The 16,995-nt window shown below is 36.2% G+C and overlaps 1 protein-coding gene and 1 non-coding gene across 8 annotated transcripts in view; both read right to left on the bottom strand.

Moving 5' to 3' along the window:
- The window catches only part of NAALADL2 (N-acetylated alpha-linked acidic dipeptidase like 2), a 1,467,871-nt gene that overhangs the window by 26,606 nt on the left and 1,424,270 nt on the right, over positions 1 to 16,995 (bottom strand). The gene's annotated exons all lie outside the window — the stretch shown is intronic.
- Positions 5,566 to 5,669, bottom strand: LOC123571990 (U6 spliceosomal RNA). Its single transcript, XR_006696347.1, has one exon. It is a non-coding gene; the product is annotated as a U6 spliceosomal RNA (small nuclear RNA).

Raw genomic sequence — 16,995 nt, 5'->3', positions numbered from 1 at the left:
AGAATATATAACTTGACCTTCAATCAACAAGAGAAAGTTAAATGTTATTTAAGTGGATTTTGAGAAACATAACAACTGTGATACCTTTCAGTAAGATTTTCTTGAGAAATACCCTTCCACTTTCTCATTAGCATCTCTTGAAGACTGGAGTCTACTAATTTTAAGATCCTGCTTAAGTACCACCTACCTGTTATCATGATGCCTGCCTAAATCCTACCCCAGCTGAAGAAAACAATAACACAAATCCTTTTACTCCTCAATTTCTCTGTAACTGTTTCTTCACCTTTTTGGCAGTTATTGTTAAAGATATTTTATATGAATTTTAGATTCTAAGGCACAGGAAACACTAAAGTGTTGCAGAAGAAACACTAAAATGTCACAGAGGTTAGGTTACAACAGCAGGAAGGATCTACTATTCCTAGGGTTGGAGAATGGAAATATTTGGAAATATTAAAGCTTAGAAGCTCAAAGGAAGCGTCCTGTGAAGTTGAAACTCAGGCCTCTGAATAGGGGCCACTGCTTAGCTATAACTGATGTCTCTGAGATCAGAGATGGAACCCTGTGTAACTGGACCCCAGACTTACAAGGAAGGACTTTAGTCTGCTTGCGCTGGTGTCTCTGATGAGTATCGTGAGTCTGATTTAACTAATGCTGGAAAAAGTGAAAATCAGTATTAACTTCTACTACTAGAATGAACTGTCTCTACTTAGGTGAAGAAGCATTGTTAGGGTGACAATGACAGGAAAAGAAAGCTAAAACAGGAACAAATTGTAAATAGAAGCATCTTTTCTTCCTCCCTCTGGCTTCCAGCTTTCTTTTACTGCTTCTTATTAGAGTTTATCAGGGAGGCAACTGGCAAAGTGAAAATGCAGTTTGTAGAGTCCTAGTCCGAGGTTAACACAAGATAGTGTACAAGGATGGGATTGCAACAACAACAACAACAAAATAAAGCTTAATAAACTGGCACATCTATTCAGAAGAAAGCTACTGTCTAATCTACACTCATATTCCTTGTATTATCTGGTGCAGTAAGCTGAATGGTGACTGTAAAGATATGTCCAGATTTAAATCTCTAGGACCTATAAATGTTACCTTATTTGCTAAAAGTGTCTTTGCAGATGTTGATATGATTTGGCTGTGTCCCCACCCAAATCTCATCTTGAATGATAGTTCCCATAATCCCCACGTGTCTTGGGAGGGACCCAGTAGAGGGTAATTGAATCATGGGGGCGGTTCACTCTTGGTGTTCTCATGATGTGAGTGAGTTCTCAGGAGATCTGATGGTTCTATAAGGGTCTTTTCCCTCTTTTGCTCTGCCCTTCTTGCTGTTGCTATGTGTAAGTTTCCTGAGGCCTCCGCAGCCATTCGGACTTGTGAGTAATTAAACCTCTTTCCTTATAAATTACCCAGTCTCAGGTGTGTCTTTATTAGCAGTATGAGAACAGACTAATACAGATGTGATTACGGATTTTGATATAAGGAGATTATCCTGTATTATGTGAATGAGCCCTAAATCCCATCACAAGTCTCCTTGTAAAAGAGAGATGGGGAGAGATTAAATAGATACACAAAGAAGAGAAGGCCATGTGAAGACTGAGGCAGAGATTGGAGTGATATGGTCACAAACAAGGGAATGCCACAGTCACAGGAAATGGATTCTCCCTTAGAGCCAGAGAAAACGTAGCCCTGCTGACCTCTTGATTTCAGACTTCTGGCCTCCAGAACTGGAAGGGAATAAATTTCTGTTGTTTTAAGTCACCTAATTTATGGCAATTTGTTATGAAAGCCACAGGAAACTAATACATTTAGGTTATGCCTTTTACATAATAGATATTACAATTTTATGAAGTAAGTAAAATCAGAATCACAAAACTTTTTATTTACTCAGAGAAAGTTTAATCTACATAGAAAATCTACTAACATAACACTAATGAGTTAAGATAAATGGAACCTGTCTAAACCTAATCAAAATTGTATGCAAAATTAATAATTTGACTTTGGAAAATATGATTTTATGGATTATCAAGCCTTTCAATTGTGACTTATAATAATAAATGTATAAAATAAAAGGGCAAACATTTTCTGAAGTAAAATGAAGCATAAGTACTCATCAATCTCTAGTAGTTAACCTAGAAAAATATTTTACTACATTTTTAATTCTTAACTCTCTATGTCTGAAATGACTTTCTATTCACCCATTTGATTTTCTATTTTAGGAAAAAAGATGGCATTATGAATCAGCTTTGAAAAAATGCCTATTCTTTAGTTGTTCAAAGCTGTCTATTTAATTTCATGGTTAAGAAAAGAAAAGAGAAATTGGAAACACAGGAAATGTACAAACCACCTGCAGAGAGGATACTTAACATTTGGTGCCTATATTACATTCTTCCCTGTAAAACTTTTGTGTCTGACAAGGCTACATTTTATTGGCTTTTGAATTATATTGTTTAAAATTAGATTGAGTTAGCATATCATCCAAACTCCCTGGTGTAGCATATGTAAGCTTTGATTAGAAGATGAGACCTACTATGATTAGCAATAAAAGAATTGGAGGCACTGTACCTGGCACAGTTGAAGGCTATCCCTTCCAGAAATATTTGGCTATGTTTCCTCCCATTTCACATTATTGCATAAAGACTAGATTACTATTTGCATATAATTATTTTGGATGAGAAAGAGAAGGCAAGGCAAATTTTTAGTCTACATTAGGATTAGCCAAATATAACTAGACAGATACAAACAGAATTTCTTCTCAAGATTATTTAGTCATTTAAAGTGCGTAACAAAAGTAATCTTGCCTTGTCAATCATATCATTTGAGCTGAAGTCAGCAGAATCCCATTTAGAAAAGATACATTCTTTCTACATCATAGCTGTTAAAACCCACTCCTCATGGGAAAGATCTGCTATTCTTGATTTCTTCCCTCATCTTTATTCTCATATCTAATCCATCACCAAGTTTTTGTAGATTATATGTCTGAAATGTTACAAATTAATCTTCTCTATATTTGCGTTCCCACCAACATGATCTCTGTGATGATTAATTTTACGTGTCAATGTAGTGAGGCAATACTGCCTAGTTGTTTGTTCAAACACTAGTCCATATGTTGCTGTGAAGGTGTCTTACAGATGCAATTAAGATTTACAATCAGTTGACTTTAAGTAAAGGAGATTGCCCTTGATAATGTGGGTAGGCTTCATCTAATCAGTTGGAGGCCTCAAAAGCAAAACATGAGGTATCCTGAAGAAAAAAGAACTCTGCCTTGGACTATTAATACAATATAGAAATTCTAAGTAAATTTATAGCCTGCTACAGCCTGCCTACAGATATTGGAGTCAAGACTATAACATCAACTCTTCCCTGAGTCGTCAGCCTTCCTTATCCATAGATTTCACACTTGCCAACCTCCTCAATCATATGAACCAATTCCTTAAAATTACACACAGACACACACAGAGACACACACATAGGGACACACACACACACATATGCACACACACATATACATGCAATCTCTTACTGTCCTATTGTTCTGTTTCTCTGGAAAATCCTGACTGACATGCCTAGATTATTAAAGGAGCATATCAGTGCTAATTTTTCCATTTCTTCCATTACCTCTAAAATCTGTTTTCTACGTAGCAATCAGAGATATACAGAATACATGATGATAGATTACACATAAATAGACAAAAAGTATGTTATAATCTACCTATAATCAGATATTAAAGGTCCTGAAAATAAGACTTAACGCCTCTCTGTGGCCTCTAGGCCCTTGTTTAATTTTTCAGTCTCAGCCCAAGTTACTCCCCCAAATCTATTTAGCTACCTTAGAGGAAAAGGTGATGTTTCTTTCCTTCAAGACAATTGTAAAGTTTGTGATGACATATTTATTTGTTCTTTTGTCTGCTTATTTTCTGTTTCTTCCCAACAGAAAGTAAAGTCCCAAAGGGTAAGGTTGATATTTATATTTTTGAGCATTGTATTCTCAGTGCCTGGTATAGTTTTGCATATGCATATTAATTCATAAGCATATGAATTAATAAGTATAATGGAATCAGTAGTAATTTTAGATAAGTATTTTGAAAAAGTGACATCAAATTCTAACTTACAGGCAAGAAAGGTAGTAAGATTAAAAAGAGAATCAGGAAATGCAAGAAACAAAATATCACCCAAGCCATAGGCATTAATCTTATAGTCTAGATAGGAGTAACAGCAAAGTATTAAATATCCATTTTTGTATGTGTAAGATAAAATATATTCTGCTTCTCTTTTGGCTCACAATATGACCATTTTATTCAAACTCTGTTTGAAATCTTCTTTTTATACCACTCCAGTCTGTGAAGCTACTACTTTTTTTTTTTTTTTTTTTTTTTTTTTTGAGACAAAGTCTCATTCAATCGCCCAGGCTGGAGTGCTGTGGAGCAATCTCAGCTCACTGCAACCTCCTTCTCCCAGGTTCAAGTGATTCTCCTGTCTCAGCCTCCGGAGCAGCTGGGACTACAGGGGCGCAGTACCACGCACAGTGAAGTTTTTGTATTTTTAGTAGAGACGGGGTTTCGCCATGTTAGCCGTGCTGGTCTCAAATTCCCGACCTCAAGTGATCTTCCAGCCTCTGCCTCCCGAAGTGTCAACATTACAGGCGTGAGCCACTTTTGTTTGTCAAAAAACAAATGCCTGACTGAATTTGTTTTTTAAAATAAAATTCAGAATGGCTGCAACCAGGTTCTATTCCTTAACTAATTTATGTAATTTACCATCTCTGGTAACTTTGAAGAAAAGAAAAAGTAATTTTTCTGAACTTCAGAGCCCTTACCAACACCATGGGAAAATACCAACCTGGATGAGTAATCTGATAGATCAAAAAACTGTATACGGAGCCCCTGGGAGTACGCGGAGAGAAAGACGGCTTTCAAACAAGAAAGGCCTGGTAAAATTACCAGCTCCAACAATTATTACATAAGCTATTGTGAAGACCAGAGATATACATCCAGTATATTAAGTGTCTGGTACATGAGTTTTATTTAGTTCTTAAAATTCTCATAGGCAGTATCCTGATAGCCTAACCATTGTTTGATATGGACATGTATTATACATGGAACAATCCCAATAAAACCTGGTGTGGGCCGACAAAACCCCAATAAAACCCCATCATGACCAATTATGGCACAAGGCAGGTCCCTGTTCTTTTAAGATCTAGGGAAAAGGGCATAAAGGACCAAGAAAGTTTCTCTGGATAAATTAGTCAACAAACATTTTTCAAAGTGCAGAAAAAGATACAAAATTTGCAACAGTCATCACGCAGGACTTGGAAGGCAGAAGTAGAACCGAATCTGCTTTCTTCAGCAACGGTTGCAGGCAGACAAACAGGCAAATGTCAAAAGGAGATTCATAGAATTTCTCAGAGAGCTGCTGGAAGTTGCTTGCCTGAGAACGGCAGGTGGCGGGTGCTGTCATTGAAGGTTCTATTTCAGTTCTAGTAGTTCTTGATTCTATGAAACTTAGCTTAAAGAAAGCTAAAGAAACTGCAAGCTTCCTTGACTTTACAATACATCTTTTTTTGTTTATAATAATATGGAACACTTCATGAATTGTCATGTCATCCTTGCGCAAGGGCCACACTAATCTCTGTATCATTCCAATTTTAATATATGTGATACCAAAGTGAGCATTTCCATCACTTTTATATCTTCAACACTTCTAATGCACATATGTACTTATAATTCTATTCAAATTATTCCTAATTTGAATACCTAGATTGCCTTCTTTCTCAGTGAAACTTGTCAGATAAAGGTAGGCTTGGAGGAAATACTTGAACCCCACTAAATGTAATTTGAGGGTTTGTTGCAGTTTTATAAGGATTATATCAATTATAAATTAAATCATGTATTATATTTAACTCTAATTATAGACTATGGGGTGAGTACTTCCCATTTCATCCATTATTGCCCTTATAAATTTCCAAGTTGATCTAATCTAAGTATAATTATAAATTTACAGACCTATATTTTTTAATCAGTTGAAAATGTTGTAGTCTTGTGTTTTTAGCAAGCAGACTGGTTAAGCAGCACAATCAAGTGTAGTGGCTGGCAAACCAGGTACTCCTTCAAGGTGACTGTGGAAACAGAGGCAACATTCATGTTCCTTTCCTTATCAACTAGTGTAGCTCATGTAAGCTTTCATTTGAACAAAGGATTCCACTGCGGATGGTGTACAGGACTAAATATGTGCTTTATAGAATCGTGCCTATTGGCTGCCTGTCCTTTCCTTGTGTATCATCTCAATATGCCATACTGGCTCCATAGTTTTTGTGGCTTACAGATCTACTTTCTTATTATAAGAAGAAAATTTTGCTACTCATAATCCAGAAAATGTGAAGTGCAAAATGATTCCTGAGCATTTCATCTACTAAACACATGATTTACACAGCAATTGGAAACTTTAGTTTCATTATGTAGCAAAATGAGGTTTCAGGTTCTTCAGTACAAAGAAAATACTCACCATGATCCTTTCTCTTAATTCTCTTTGGATCATATCAAATCAGAAAGATATTTATACCCATAAAATAAAATAAAATAGCAGATAAAATAAAGGAGAGAGAAACAAATGCTAAAATGTCTAACCTGGCTTCATAGGGAACCCATTGAACTAATTATTTCCCTGAAATGCATTTAAAAATATGGAACTCAATTTGTATTAGTTTTGAACACTTCCTCAACTAATATTTCCATTATCTTAGAGATTCACTAGTTTATCTCTTCTTACCTAATTGATTAGAGAGTAAATGTCATGGAAGCTAAGTGACTTATTCTGGAGTATTTTGGGTCTTCAGCCCACAACTCTTAAGTTCCCAGTCTACTGAGCCCTCCTCTATACTATATTGTTATTTATGTAAAAACATTTTTAATTATAGTATATGAGATTTGGCAGAGAAATACGCCTACTTTTTAAATTACATCTAAGATTTACAGAGACACAAAGCGATAGACATTATTTTGAGACAAGATAATGTTACTGATTTAGGACAATAAGGCATATGTCTTTTCCAGACATAGGGATAAATTTGGTGTCTCACAGATGCAATTTTGTCACTATCAAGGATAAGGGATGTAATTCTGAAATGTGGAAAACTTAATTTATACATATTTGGCTCTATTAACACTAAAACCTAATTAAATTTATTGGTGATATCTGAGCAAACTAGGGATAATTTGGATCAAGTGTATGTGGTATTGTCTAGCAGAAAGAGTAGTGGTTTTAAAGAACACAAACTAGGTTTGAATCCCATTTCTGCCACATGTTAACTTTTCTAAGTCTTGGTTTTCTTATATGTATAAAGGGAGTAATAAGACCAATCTGGCAGAATTGTTAGAAGTGTTACAAATAATACATGAAAAATGTGCAGCACAGTGCCTGGTATAAACAAATCATCCTCTATGGAAAGTATTGTTGTTATTGTTAGTCTTAATTATTCAATGTACCATCAAGTCACAACTCACTCTCAGACTGGCAATGGGTCTTGACTTGCAAATATGACAACAGTAATTTTTTTCTCACTTTAAATGAGGATGTACCTTAAAACTGAAAGAAACATTTTTATAAAACCCAAACAGTTATACACAAAAGGATTACTATTTTGATACTAGCAGACTGGATCTCAGATTAATTACTCTTATTTCATTGTCAATTGAAATTTTATTTTTTTTGGTCAGTTTTTTTTTATTATTATTATTATACTTTAAGTTCTAAGGTACATGTGCATAACGTGCAGGTTTGCTACATATGTATACTTGTGCCATGTTGCTGTGCTGCACCCATCAACTCGTCAGCACCCATCAACTCGTCATTTACATCAGGTATAACTCCCAATGCAATCCCTCCCCCCTCCCCCCTCCCCATGATAGGCCCCGGTGTGTGATGTTCCCCTTCCCGAGTCCAAGTGATCTCATTGTTCAGTTCCCACCTATGAGTGAGAACATGCGGTGTTTGGTTTTCTGTTCTTGTGATAGTTTGCTAAGAATGATGGTTACCAGGTGCATCCATGTCCCTACAAAGGACACAAACTCATCCTTTTTGATGGCTGCATAGTATTCCATGGTGTATATGTGTCACATTTTCTTAATCCAGTCTGTCACTGATGGACATTTGGGTTGATTCCAAGTCTTTGCTATTGTGAATAGTGCCGCAATAAACATACGTGTGCATGTGTCTTTATAGCAGCATGATTTATACTCCTTTGGGTATATACCCAATAATGAGATGGCTGGGTCATATGGTACATCTAGTTCTAGATCCTTGAGGAATCGCCATACTGTTTTCCATAATGGTTGAACTAGTTTACAATCCCACCAACAGTGTAAAAGTGTTCCTATTTCTCCACATCCTCTCCAGCACCTGTTGTTTCCTGACTTTTTAATGATCGCCATTTTAACTGGTGTGAGATCGTATCTCATTGTGGTTTTGATTTGCATTTATCTGATGGCCAGTGATGATGAGCATTTTTTCATGTGTCTGTTGGCTATATGAATGTCTTCTTTTGAGAAATGTCTGTTCATGTCCTTTGCCCACTTTTTGATGGGGTTGTTTTTTTTTTCTTGTAAATTTGTTTGAGTTCTTTGTAGGTTCTGGATATTAGCCCTTTGTCAGATGAGTAGATTGCAAAAATTTTCTCCCATTCTGTAGGTTGCCTGTTCACTCTGATGGTAGTTTCTTTTGCTGTGCAGAAGCTCTTTGGTTTAATGAGATCCCATTTGTCAATTTTGGCTTTTGCTGCCGTTGCTTTTGGTGTTTTAGACATGAAGTCTTTGCCCATGCCTATGTCCTGAATGGTACTACCTAGGTTTTCCTCTAGGACTTTTATGGTATTAGGTCTAACATTTAAGTCTCTAATCCATCTTGAATTAATTTTCGTATAAGGAGTAAGGAAAGGATCCAGTTTCAGCTTTCTACTTATGGCTAGCCAATTTTCCCAGCACCATTTATTAAATAGGGAATCCTTTCCCCATTTCTTGTTTCTCTCAGGTTTGTCAAAGATCAGATGGCTGTAGATGTGTGGTATTATTTCTGAGGACTCTGTTCTGTTCCATTGGTCTATATCTCTGTTTCGGTACCAGTACCATGCTGTTTTGGTTACTGTAGCCTTGTAGTATAGTTTGAAGACAGGTAGCGTGATGCCTCCAGCTTTGTTCTTTTGACTTAGGATTGTCTTGGAGATGCGGGCTCTTTTTTGGTTCCATATGAACTTTAAAGCAGTTTTTTCCAATTCTGTGAAGAAACTCATTGATAGCTTGATGGGGATGGCATTGAATCTGTAAATAACCTTGGGCAGTATGGCCATTTTCACGATATTGATTCTTCCTATCCATGAGCATGGTATGTTCTTCCATTTGTTTGTGTCCTCTTTGATTTCACTGAGCAGTGGTTTGTAGTTCTCCTTGAAGAGGTCCTTTACATCCCTTGTAAGTTGGATTCCTAAGTATTTTATTCTCTTTGAAGCAATTGTGAATGGAAGTTCATTCATGATTTGGCTCTCTGTTTGTCTGTTACTGGTGTATAAGAATGCTTGTGATTTTTGCACATTGATTTTGTATCCTGAGACTTTGCTGAAGTTTCTTATCAGCTTAAGGAGATTTTGGGCTGAGATAATGGGGTTTTCTAAAAATACAATCATGTCATCTGCAAACAGGGACAATTTGACTTCTTCTTTTCCTAACTGAATATGCTTTATTTCTTTCTCTTGCCTGATTGCCCTAGCCAGAACTTCCAACACTATGTTGAATAGGAGTGGTGAGAGAGGGCATCCCTGTCTTGTGCCAGTTTTCAAAGGGAATGTTTCCAGTTTTTGCCCATTCAGTATGATATTGGCTGTGGGTCTGTCATAAATAGCTCTTATTATTTTGAGGTACGTTCCATCAATACCGAATTTATTGAGCGTTTTTAGCATGAAGGGCTGTTGAATTTTGTCAAAAGCCTTTTCTGCATCTATTGAGATAATCACGTGGTTCTTGTCTTTGGTTCTGTTTATATGCTGGATTATGTTTATTGATTTGCGAATGTTGAACCAGCCTTGAAACAAGTTGTTAAATGTCTAGTCAAATTGTGTTTGAATGCTGTCTGTTAAAATGAGATATGTTCTTTCTTTTAATATTGACAAAATGATTGACTGAAAAAAATGAGGCTTGAATTTCAGTATATTAATCGGTTTTTCTTAAAATTTGGGAGCTTTTTTGCTCCTTTTAGAAGTGGAAACTACAAAAATATGAAAGGATACATAATTATAAAACTAATGTATGTATTTATTCATAAAAGGGTAAAAGGAAATGTATATAATGATCAACGTTACAAAGATTTTGTATATGAGCCAGGTCTTCAACCTTCTTTTGGAAATTTTACATTGTCATTGCATAGATTATAAAATTTTGTATTCATACATAGATTCTTTTGTGTAAGTGGTCGCTATTAAAATATGTAAAAAGCATTATGGTAATTCTTAATCACTAGTTATTTTTCATAGTCTAAAGAAATCAGAGGCATTGCTGATAGAATTAATGACAAGAGAAACAATGCTGGGGTTTTAGTTCCGTTCAGACCACCCACACCTCACTAAAAGAAAGTACAACCGGAACAAAGTAGTCATTATCCTAATCAAACGCGGAACATGAGGTTCTATTGGGACTTATATAACTAACTCTAATTAAAACACCATGAAAACTGTATAATGAGATCATTGTTATTCTGAAGTGATTTTGGGGGGGGGGTTGGGTTTCAACCTCTTAATTTTATGTATGTACTGAATATGTAGATGGAAATTGATTATATAATACCTGAGAAATGTGGCTTTTTAATAGTTCTGTCTCATGTCATTGCTTGCCTAAGTATAAACCGATTCTAACATCTTTCAAAAGCAAAGTTTTGGGAGCTTGTGTGTTTGAAAAATACTTTTAGTGGATTGCTTTCTTTGTTTATTCTTGGTTAAAGGCAGAAGCATCTTGACATTTACATTGCTATTTTTCTGCTTTCAAGGATGCTAACAAAAAAAAATGGTCTTGGCTAGGATTAGCTTGAAATGGTCCCCTGAACTTCCATAAGGTCATTCTGGCAATCTCTGAAATAATTTCCTTTATTATGAACCTGCTGTGACATCTTCCATAAGGACACAATGCCAGAGATACACAAGGCATGCATATGTATATACACATACATGTACTGTCCCTCAAATTACAAATAGGCTGTGCTCCCCAAACTCCTGATTATGGCCATTGTTTGGAACTCAGAAGTGTTTTCCCAAAGAAAGAATAATGTAAGTATAGTTACTTAGATAGTCCCTGTAGTCTGCTTAGCCAAGATGTAACTGAAATACCATACATAAAAAATAACAATGGGATACTAGACCATAATCAATAGTTTTGTTTTAAATGTAATAATTAGACTTTAATTCGTCTCTAATGGTGGTGTTGGAGGATGTTCACTTTTCCTGAGAGTCCTATTTCTATCTAGCAGTCAGAATTAGACACTAGCTCATGTTTGCTTTCTTGATTTCTCACGCCTTTCAAATCAACACAAATGAAAGAGTGAATCTCTGATTCTCTTTTCCAAAGCTACACCAAATTTCCTATCCTTTTGTAAAATTTCCCGATAAACCTATCTTACCACAGTAATGCAGCAGTGTGTGTGTGTGTATGTGTGTGTCAGAATGGGGAAGAAAGGAAACCCTTATTACTGTTTAACTGCTATCTCTTTAAATGTGGAGAGAGAATAAAGATGAGATTTTTACGGAGATGTGCCATCTTAATGCATAAATGTGGGGTCATGTTCATATACCTTACACACATGTTATTAGCAGCATATTAATAGAAATCCTTTGTCATTATATTTTTGTTTGGAGCAGTTTTGAAATTCCATGGCTTTCTATTTGTATACTAAAAGATTAAAATCAAAGATCTTTCTCTTTCTGTTCAGTTTAGTCCAATCACTTTAAATAAAACAGAGGGCAATAATTATTGCTCTCTCATTTTAAGACTATGTAAGCTAGTGCATGGGTGAGTGAAGAAAGGAGATAGAGACACAACAGTAACCTCAAGGACTCATACCCTTAAACATTGGAGTAATTTGTGAGAAGGCTAGAAATCTTGCTGAAATTTGCTAAAATAAGCTAAGAAGACGCACTTTTTAAAAAGATATTAAATTTCAACCACAAAATGGTTGGTTCCAAAAATCTAAAAAGTAGTTTAAATGTCAAAACTTAAAACATGTAGGAGAATATGCCCCAGAAGACCATGATGCTTATACAACAGTACTCCCCAAACGCCTAAAGAAAGTGATTTAATAGAAGTCTTTTCTACTGGAAAAGGTTTGTCATTTAAAGACCCAAGATTTATTTTAGAAGCTAGTGCTACTTAGATATTTTATTTACTCTTTTCTTAACTGCATATATAATGTCACTCCTCAAAGTCTATTTTCTATGAGATGTTGCAACCCCTCAATTGGCAAGCAATAAGCAAAGGTTTAATAAAGGGAAGGACAATACATTGAAAATTAAACGTGAAGGAAATACTTCACTGCTGTGATTCTGGGGAAAGAGAACTGGTGTCACTTAATTTTTAAATATGTCTCCCTTGGTTAATAGTGATATGGGGGAGCTTTGGAAATGAGAACATTATCAGAGTCTGAAGTATTAATAATCTTTTGAGATCTGTTTTAGAGATGAAAACCTGATGCTCAGAAATGCTAATTATCTTGCTGCAGACCATTTAAGAAGAAAAAGACAAATTTTCATCTCAAATCTCTTCCTACTTTTAAAGATCCCAAGTCCAGGCCGGGCGCGGTGGCTCAAGCCTGTAATCCCAGCACTTTGGGAGGCCGAGACGGGCGGATCACTAGGTCAGGAGATCGAGACCATCCTGGCTAACATGGTGAAACCTCGTCTCTACTAAAAAATACAAAAAACTAGCCGGGCGAGGTGGCGGGCGCCTGTAGTCCCAGCTACTCAGGAGGCCGAGACAGGAGAATGGCGTAAACCCGGGAGGCGGAGCTTGCAGTGAGCTGAGTTCCGGCCACTGCACTCCAGCCTGGGCTACAGAGCGAGACTCCGTCTCAAAAAAAAAAAAAAAAAAAAGATCCCAAGTCCAGTGCTCTCTTATAATATTGTTATTTGGTATTCTTAATTTTGAAAGCTATTCTAATGTGAACAAGTGAGATGCTTATCACAAAAAGCAATATTAAAACTATATTGTATGACAAAAAGCAATTCAACAGAGAAAGGAGAGTCTTAACAAACAATGCTGGAACAACCGGACATCTATATGCAAAAAAAAAAAAAAAAAAGAATTGAAACACAGACCTTATCCTTTTCATGAAAATTAACTCAGAATGTATCATAGGACTAAATGTAAAATGCAATACTACAAAACTTCTAGAAGATAATATAAGATAAAATCTGAGTGACCTTGGGTTTGACAATAACTTTTGAAGTATGACACAAAAAGCATAGGAAAGAAAAGTTGGTAAACTGAATTTTATTAAAATTATAATTTAATTTTCAAATTTCATTAAAATTAACAACTTCTGCTCTGCAAAAGGCACTGTTAAGAGAGTGAAAAGATAAGCCATAGTCTGGGAGAAAATCTTTTGCAAAACATGTATCTAATGGAGGACTGGTGTCCAAAGTATAAAAATATGCCTGAAAACTCAACAATAAGAAAAAATCCCTCAATTTTAAAAATGGGCAAAAGAGCTGAACAGATACCACATCAAATAAAATATGTAGATGGCAAATAAGCATATGAAAAGATGCACAACATCATATACCATTGGGGAACTGCGGATTCAAACAACAATGAAATATCAACATACATCTGTTAGAATAGCTAAAATCCAAAACACTGACACAAATGCGGATGAAGATGTGGAGCGACAGAAAGTTTCATTGACTATTGGTGGGCATGAAAAATGGTACAGCCACTTTGAAAGACAGTTTGGCAGTTTCCTACAAAACTAAACATAGGCTTACCACATTATCCAGCAATTGCACACTTTATTATCTGCTGAAATAAATTGAAATGTATGTCCACAAAAAAGCCTGCACCAAAATATGTATAGTCACTTTATTCACAACTGCCAAAACTTGAAAGCAACAAAAATGCCCTTCAATAGATAAATGAATAAACAAACTGGTATAGCTATACAATGGAATACCACTCAGTGATAAAAAGAAATGAACATGGAGAAAATGCACTGCATATTGCTAAGTGAAAGAAGCCAATCCAACAAGGTTGCATGCTGTACTATTCCAAATATGTGACATTCTGGAAAAGGCAAAGCTATGGAGACAGTGAAAAGATCAGTGGTTGCCAGAGGTTCAGTAGGAAGGAATGAATAGGTGGAGCACAAGAGATTTTAGGGCACTAAAACTGTTGTATATGACCCTGCAACAGTGGGTACATATTATTATACATTTGTCAAAGCCCAAAGAATATACAACCTAAAGAGCGAACCCTGATATTAAACTATTCATCTTAGTTTGTATCTATATTGATTCACCAATGTTGTATCAAGATTGGCTCATAGTAACAAATATACCAACACAAGATTTTAACAATTGGGATAACTGTGTCTAGGAAGAGGGGATACTGAGGAGTCATACGAGAATTTCGTACTTTCTGCTCAATTATTTTCTAAGCCTAAACCTGCTTTAAAAAATAAAGACTATCAATTTGTTTAAGAAAAGCTTCTTATAGTGGGAATGCACAGGTTTACCAGGTCAGACTCCTTGCTCTGCTTTTGTGGAGTAATAACTACAGGGAGCAAAAAAGGATCTAGTGACAAAACACAGACGCCCAGAGATCTCTCCAGACACACACAGTACCCAGGAGTGGTAGAGCACTGCCTACTGGAATGACAGTAAAGGAAGGAATGAGATAGAAGATTTAGAATTCTTAAGAAAATACAGAATCCCCTGTCTACTCAAGAGCAACAAGTCAAATTTTACACTGCCGAATTTGATAGTAGTGATATTTTCGTGACGCTTTGTAATTTTCAACATACTTTCACTGACGTGGTCCCTGAACATAGATATTGTTTTGCTGGCTCCCCACTACTGACCAAGTTCAGTACTTCCAATGTACTTCACAGCTTTTTCATTTATGGCTTTGCAGTCTATCCTGGTGCCCTTTCCCTCTCCCCTTACTCAGAATTAGATGCCCCTCGAAAACAGAGGTTGTGAGAGTTAATAGTCTGTAGAGCTGGAAATAACTTTAGAAATTATCTTTATCCACAGATCTTCATATAATTACATGTAGACACAGAGTGCTTTACCTAAATGGCTAGATAAATGAGGCAGAGAAGAGGCCCTTTCCAGTACTCAATCCTGTTTTCCCACCTAGACCTAGAGGAATTCTAAAATCAACCTGCAACGAGATTCTTAGAGCCACACAATCACTAAATTAACCAATTCTTCCTAAACATCACCTCCTAAATTGGCCCTTGGCTCTTCATTCCTGACACCAACATGTCAATTCATGTTCTTTTCACCCCATGCCTTTCCTACTCCTATATTCTTCCTAAAGCTTTCTGCTCTCTCCTGACTCCAGTGCACCCTCTCAGGAACACCAGATAAATCCTCCTAACAACACATATTTCTCCATGGCTTTTTTGTGTCCTTGAAAAATAAAGCCCAAACCTTTCAACAGAACATTTAAGGGACTCCACAACTTGATCTTACCTACCTTTGCATAACCATGAACCCAATGACCATTCAAACTAGTCTACCTTTTGTACTTCACTCCTGAGCACACCACACACAACTTCTCCTTTGTGTCTTTCTTCAAACTGTCGTCCTGGAAATGCATCTTAATTTAATGGGCATACTATCATTCCCTCAAGCCCATATACATCTTTCTCTTTCCCTATAAAGTCTTCTGTGGCTGGGCATGGTGGCTCATGCCTGGAATCCCAGCACTTTGGGAGGCCAAAGCAGGCAGATCACGAGGTCAGGAGTTTGAGACCAGCCTGACCAACATGGTGAGACCCTGTGTCTACTAAAAATACAAAAATTAGCCAGGCATGGTGGCATGTGCCTGTAATCCCAGCTACTCCGGAGGCTGAGGCAGGAGAATCGTTTGAACCCAGGAGGCAGAGGTAGCGGTGAGCCAAGATCCCGTCACTGCACTCCAGCCTGAGCGACAGAGCGAGACTCCATCTCAAAAAAAAAAAAAAAAAAGTATTTCTTGACTACCACAAGACAATACTTTCTCTCTTCACTGAATCACAAAAGTACTTCTTGGCTGTAGTATTCATTGGGTACTTTGAGTAAGTATTCTGTACCTGTATTTGATATATAATTTATGTATTTTAGCTCTTGAATTAAATTAAGCTCCTTGAAGGTAGGGATCTTATATTGCCAGTTTCCAGCAGTATTGCACAGAGCAGCGTTCAATGAGGAGCCAGCTTTAGATGCAACATCATAGGATTCAAAATCTTTGAATCCTCTGTTTCCAGATTATTGGGAATATTATTCTGCATATTCCAAAAATAATATTTTCCAATGTTTAGTGGCACTTTTATTGAGACGATATTTTTGGGGACATGATCTAAATGCAAAATGAAGTATTTGGCTTTATACAGTAACGTTCTGTCAAGAACTTTCTTAAAATGCAAATCATTTTTCACTTCTTTCTTATGTATTAGATGAGAATTCTGTATGTCCAATGGGTTAAAGAGTGAGATTCTTATGTGAATAACATCTCTAAAGACTGTTTAACATTAAAAAGAAATTGAACCCTGTTCACCAAATGTTCTTTTGTACAATATTATTAACAATTGCATTTTATCTCTATATAATTATCGCTATAAATAATCAATTTACTTTTCATTTGCTTAAACTCAAATTTTTACTTTGAATATTTCCTTCCCCATTGAGAATGTGCTTATAACCATTGAGAGTGTAAATCCTATTGTAATTTTGAAATGTTTGCATCAGTAATTTTTAGAAATGTGAATTAG

Source organism: Macaca fascicularis, chromosome 2, assembly GCF_037993035.2.
Source record: "Macaca fascicularis isolate 582-1 chromosome 2, T2T-MFA8v1.1".
Classification (NCBI taxonomy): domain Eukaryota; kingdom Metazoa; phylum Chordata; class Mammalia; order Primates; family Cercopithecidae; genus Macaca; species Macaca fascicularis.
The sequence above is the reverse complement of the archived record's forward strand: the minus strand, read 5'-3'. Positions and strand labels throughout refer to the sequence as shown.